Source organism: Capra hircus, chromosome 14, assembly GCF_001704415.2.
Source record: "Capra hircus breed San Clemente chromosome 14, ASM170441v1, whole genome shotgun sequence".
NCBI lineage: Eukaryota > Metazoa > Chordata > Mammalia > Artiodactyla > Bovidae > Capra > Capra hircus.
This window is the reverse complement of record NC_030821.1, coordinates 7223215-7229293: the sequence shown is the minus strand read 5'-3', so window position 1 is coordinate 7229293 and position 6079 is coordinate 7223215. Positions and strand designations below refer to the sequence as shown.

The 6079-nt window shown below is 42.6% G+C and overlaps 1 pseudogene; it reads left to right on the top strand.

Moving 5' to 3' along the window:
- Positions 280-5484, top strand: LOC102170618 (annotated as a pseudogene).

The following is a 6079-nucleotide window of genomic DNA, read 5'->3' as shown; positions in this document are numbered from 1 at the left end:
AGAATCCCACTGTCCTTCAAAGTCAGATTCCCTGGGGATGCCCAGTGTCTTTGTGGGCTCAGATGACCAGGTTACTGTGGGGTCTAGAACTTATGCAACAGTGTGAGAACTCACTCTCATTCAAATTTTTCTCTGTCTCATTCACATCACTTTTCTGTTCTAGGATCAAATCTAGGATTGTCATGGGCTTGGCCTTCTTCTTCTTTTAATCAAAAATGGCCATGTCTCTTCCTCTCTATGCAATAGACAAGACCACTTGGTGTACACTTGTGCTGAGTGATGCCGAGGAAACTTCTTAGTGATATGGACTTGGTGTCAGACACATCCATGGAAAAAGTGGAGATGCTGGGAAAGCAAAATGAGAGGAAAGGTAAAAAAGAGAAGCCAAAATCTCATAAGACTGAAGAGGCAGTAGAAGAAAAAGAAGAAATGATTTCACCCAAAGTTCAGTTCCGTTCAGTTCAGTTCAGTTCAGTCGCTCAGTCGTGTCCAACTCATTGGGACCACATGAATCACAACACGCCAAGCCTCCCTGTCCATCACCATCACCCAGAGTTCACTCAGACTCACTTCCATCGAGTTGGTGGTGCCATCCAGCCATCTCATCCTCGGTCGTCCCCTTTTCCTCCTGCCCCCAATCCCTCCCAGCATCAGAGTCTTTTCCAATGAGTCAACTCTTTGCATGAGCTGGCCAAAGTACTGGAGTTTCAGCTTTAGCATCATTCCTTCCAAAGAAATCCCAGGGCTGATCTCCTTCAGAATGGACTGGTTGGATCTCCTTGCAGTCCAAGGGACTCTCAAGAGTCTTCTCCAACACCACAGTTCAAAATCATCAATTCTTCGGCACTCAGCCTCCTTCACAGTCCAACTCTCACATCCATACATGACCACAGGAAAAACCATAACCTTGACTAGACGGAACTTAGTCGGCAAAGTAATGTCTCTGCTTTTGAATATACTATCTAGGTTGGTCATAACTTTTTTTCCAAGGAGTGAGCGTCGTTTAATTTCATGGCTGCAGTCACCGTCTGCAGTGATTTTGGAGCACCCCCCAAATAAAGTCTGACACTGTTTCCACTGTTTCTCCATCTATTTCCCATGAAGTCATGGAACTGGATGCCATGATCTTTGTTTTCTGAATGTTGAGCTTTAAGCCAACTTTTTCACTCTCCTCTTTCACTTTCATCAAGAGGCTTTATAGTTCGTCTTCACTTCCTGCCATAAAGGTGGTGTCATCTGCGTATCTGAGGTTATTGATATTTCTCCCGGCAATCTTGATTCCAGCTTGTGTTTCTTTCAGCCCAGCGTTTCTCATGATGTACTCTGCATAGAAGTTAAATAAGCAGGGTGACAATATACAGCCTTGACATACTCCTTTTCCTATATGGAGCCAGTCTGTTATTCCATGTCCAGTTCTAACTGTTGCTTCCTAGCCTGCATACAGATTCCTCAAGAGGCAGGTTAGGTGGTCTGGTATTCCCATCTTTTTCAGAATTTTCCACAGTTTATTGTGGTCCACACAGTCAAAGGCTCTGGCATAGTCAATAAAGCAGAAATAGATGTTTTTCTGGAACTCTCTTGCTTTTTCAACGATCCAGCGCATGTTGGCAATTGATCCCCCAAAGTTAAAAAGGTTAAAAAGAAAGCAGGGCCTTCTGAGGTTGACATGAATTCTCCTAAATCCGAAAAGGCCAAAAAGAAAGAGGAGCCATCTCAAGATGACATTATTTCTCCTAAAAACAAAAGTTCAAAAAAATCGAAGGAGCCCCTTGAAAAGACAATTGTTTCTCCTAAAACCAAAAATGTTATAAAAAATGAAGAGCCTACTGAGGAAAAGTCGATGCACCTAAGCCCAAAAAGATGAAGAAAGAAAAAGAGACAAATGAATAAATTGGAGAGAAAAGCCCCAACTTCAAGAATAGGTTCCCTGATTTTGGATCTGACTCCAAATCCAAGGAAGCTACCAGTGAAGAAGACAGTGAGTTAGAGCAGGAAATGACTGTGGAGCAAAAAAAAAAAAAAAAAAGGAGCTTTCTCTAATTTTCCCATATCTGAAGAAACTATTACACTTCTCAAAGCCCGTGGAGTGACCTTCCTGTTTCCCATACAAGCAAAGACGTTTCACCAAATCTATAGTGGGAAGGATTTGATTTCACAGGCATGGACAGGAACTGGGAAGACATTTTCCTTTGCTTTCCCTTTGGTTGAAAAACTTCAGGGAAAACTGTAAGACCAGAAGATAGGCCCTGCCCCTCAGGTGCTGGTTCTTGCACCCACAAGGAGTTGGCAAGTCAAGTAAGCAGAGACTTCAGCGACATCACAAAAAAGCTGGCAACTGCTTGTTTTTATGGTGGAACATCCTATGGAGGGCAAATTGAATGCATGAGGAATGGGATTGATATCCTGGTTGAGACATCAGATCGTATCAAAGATCACCTGCCTGTGTCACTTTCAATTTTGATTTCCTCAGGGTGTATCGGAGAAGGCAATGGCAACCCACTCCAGTGTTCTTGCCTGGAGAATCCCAGGGTCAGGGGAGCCTGGGGGGCTGCCATCTATGGGGTTGCACAGAGTCAGAAATGACTGAAGTGACTTAGCAGCAGCAGGGTGTAGCCCTAGGATTGGGATTGCTGGGTCATATGGTGGTTTTGTTTCTAACTTTTTTTTTTTTTTTTAAGGAATCTCCATACTGCCTTCCACAGTGGTGATATCAATTTACATTTCCACCAACAATAGAAGAGGGTTCTCTTTCCTCTACACTCTCTCCAGCATTTATTGTTTGTAGAATTTTTCATGATGGTCATTCTGGCCAGTGTGAGGTGATATCTCATTGTAGTTTTGATTTTCATTTCTCTAATAATGGGTGATGTTGAGCATCTTTTCAAGTGTTTGTTAGCCATCTATATGTCTTCTTTGGAGTAATGCCTGTTTAGGTCTTTTTCCCACTTTTTGATTGGGTTGTTTTTTTTTTTTTTATAGTATTGAATTGTATGAACTGCTTGTATATTTTGGAAATTAATCCTTTGTAAGTTTTTTTCATTTGCTATTATTTTCTCCCATTCTGAGGGTTGTCTTTTTACCTTGTTTATAGTTTCCTTTGCTATGCAAAAGTGTTTAAGCTTAATTAGGTCCTAGTTGCTTATTTTTTTTACTTCCATTACTCTAGGAGGTGGGTCATAGAGGATCTTGCTTTGATTTATGTTGTTGAGTGTTCTGCCTGTTTTCTTCTAAGAGTTTTTCAGTTTCTGGTCTTATTCAGCACTATTTACAACAGCTAGAACATAGAAGCAACCTAGATGTCTATTGACAGATGAATGTACTGAAGTTGTACATACACACAATGAAATATTACTTAACATTAAAAAGGAATACTTTGAATCAGTTCTAATGAGGTGGATGAATCTAGAGCCTGTTATACAGAATGAAGTAAGTAAAAAAAAAGAAAGATAAATATCATACAGGTGCTGCAATTCATGGGGTCGCAAAGAGTCAGACACGACTGAGCAACTGGACTGAACTGAACTGAACTAAATGCATATATATGGAATCTTGAAAGATGGTATTGATGAATTTATCTGCAGGGCACTAATGGAGAAACAGACAAACAGACATAGAGAACAGACTTATGGACGTGGGGAGAGGGGTGGAGAGGGTGAGATGCATGGAGAGAGTAACACAGAAACTGACATTACCATATGTAAGATAGATAGCCAATGGGGATTTGCTATATGTCTCAGGAAACTCAAACAGGGGCTCTGTATCAAGCTAGAGGGGTGGGATGGGGAGGGAGACAGGAGGGAGGTTCAAGAGGGAGGGACATATGTATACTTATGGCTGATTCATGTTGATGTTTGACAGAAAGCAACAAAATCCTGTAAAGCAAGTATCCTTCAATTAAAAAATAAATTAACTTTAAAAAAAAAAGACCACCTGCAGAATGGCAAGCTAGATCTCACCAAACTTAAGTGTGTTGTCCTGGATGGGTTGACCAAATGTTGGACAAAGGCTTTGCTGATAAAGTGGAAGAGATTTTATCCATGGCATGCAAGAATGATTCAGAAGAGAACCCAAAACATTACTTTTTTCTGCAACTTGCCCCCATTGGTTGTGTAATGTTGCTAAGAAATACATGAAATCTACATATGAATAAATGCACCTGATTGGTAAACAGATGCAGAAAACGGCAATAACTGTAGAGCATCTGGCTATCAAGTGCCACTGGACTCAGAGGGCCACAGTTATTGGAAATAGGGGTTTTCAAGGGCGCACTATTGTATTTTGTGAAATGAAGAAAGAAGCCCAGGAGTTGTCGCAGAATGTGGCCGTAAGGCAAGATGCCCAGTTATTACACAGAGACAATCCACAGAAGCAAAGGGAAATCACCAGGAAAGGTTTTAGAAAAGGTGATTTTGGAGTTCAGGTTCCAACAATGTTGCTGCACATGGGTTAGATATCCCTAAGGTTCACCTGGTTGTTCAAAGTTCTCCGCCAAAGGATGTGGAGTCCCTACGTTCATGCTTCTGGGCGACCAGGTAGAGTTGGAATGATTGGGATTTGCATCTGCTTTTCCCAGCACAAAGAAGATACCAGTTAGCCGAAATGGAGCAAAAAGTGGGAATTCCATTTAAGCGAATGGGTGTTCGTCCTGCAACAGAGATAATGAAAGCTTCTAGCAAAGATGCCTTCAGGCTCTTGGACCCTGAGCCTCCCGCTGCGACTGGTCACTTCGAGCAGTCAGCCGATGAACCTGAGAGGGGAGCAGGGAGTCCTGAAAGGCCCCCCAGCAGCCCTGGCCCACTTCTCCGGTGCCACGTCGGTGGACCAGCACTCCTTGAGCAACTCAAATGCAGGCTTTGTGACCGTGATCTGCAGTGCTCGATTGAAATGCCAAACATTAGTTCTGCTTGGAAAGAACTTGAAGAGCTTCTGAGTGAGGATATTGATGCCAAAGTGAAGGGAATGGTCGTTCTCAAAGGAAAACAGGGTGTTTGCTTTGACATCCCTGCTACTCCAGTAACAGAAATACAGGAAGAGCGGCATGATTCACGGTGCTGGCAATTTTCTGTGGCTACGGAGCAGTCAGAGCAAGAAGGACCAGGGGAAGGATATCACAACTTCCGAGGGCAACCGAGGTGTCAGAGGACAGCGGGAAAGAAGAAGAATCTTCAGAGGACAGCGGTCAGCAGGCAGCAACAAAAGGGTGTGTAAGGCGCTCAGTCGCGTCCAACTCTTTATGACCCAGCGGACTGTAGCCCACCGAGCTCCTCTGTCCTTGGGATTCTCCAGGCAAGAATACTGCAGTGGGTTGCCATTTCCTTCTCCAGGGGACCATTCTGACCCAGGGATTGAACCTGGGTCTCCCGTATTGCGAGTAGATGCTTTACTGTCTGAGCTACTGGGGAAGCCTAGTAGGGAAGCAACAAAACTTACAGATTCCGAAACAAATGCCAGAGGCAGAGTTTTAATAAAGCATTCGGACAGTAATTTAAAGTAGAGAATTTATTTGGCAAAAACAGAACTATGTTCAGCAACATGGAACTGAACATTATTTTTCATGCAAAGTTAAAAGCACATTGTATTTCCACCCTGGCCGCTTGCCCAGTGCCCATTTATTCGAGAGAGGTAAACTTCATCTAAAATATTTCATATGATTGATGATTGTCATTTATAACTTTATTGCTACTTCTGTCTTGGGTATTCCTTTGGAATAGGTGTATGGATTCATAATATATTCTAATGTATTGTCTATAGATTGTAGGATATATTCAAGCAAGTATCTGCTGATACTTTTTAAATTGACCTGTCTTTATACTTAGAAATGTCTCTTAACAGTAGGCATCCCTTAGTGGCTCAGATGGTAAAAACTCTGCCTGCAATGCCAGAGACCCATATTCAGTTCCCTGGGTTGGGAAGATCCCCTAGAGAAGGAAATGGCAACCCACTCCAGTATTCTTGCCTGGAGAATTCCATGGACAAAGGAGCCTGGTGGGCTACAGTCCATGGAGTTGCAAAGAGTCAGACAGGACTGAGCAACTATCACTCACACTCACTTTTAATAGTATCCTTCCTAAATATCATG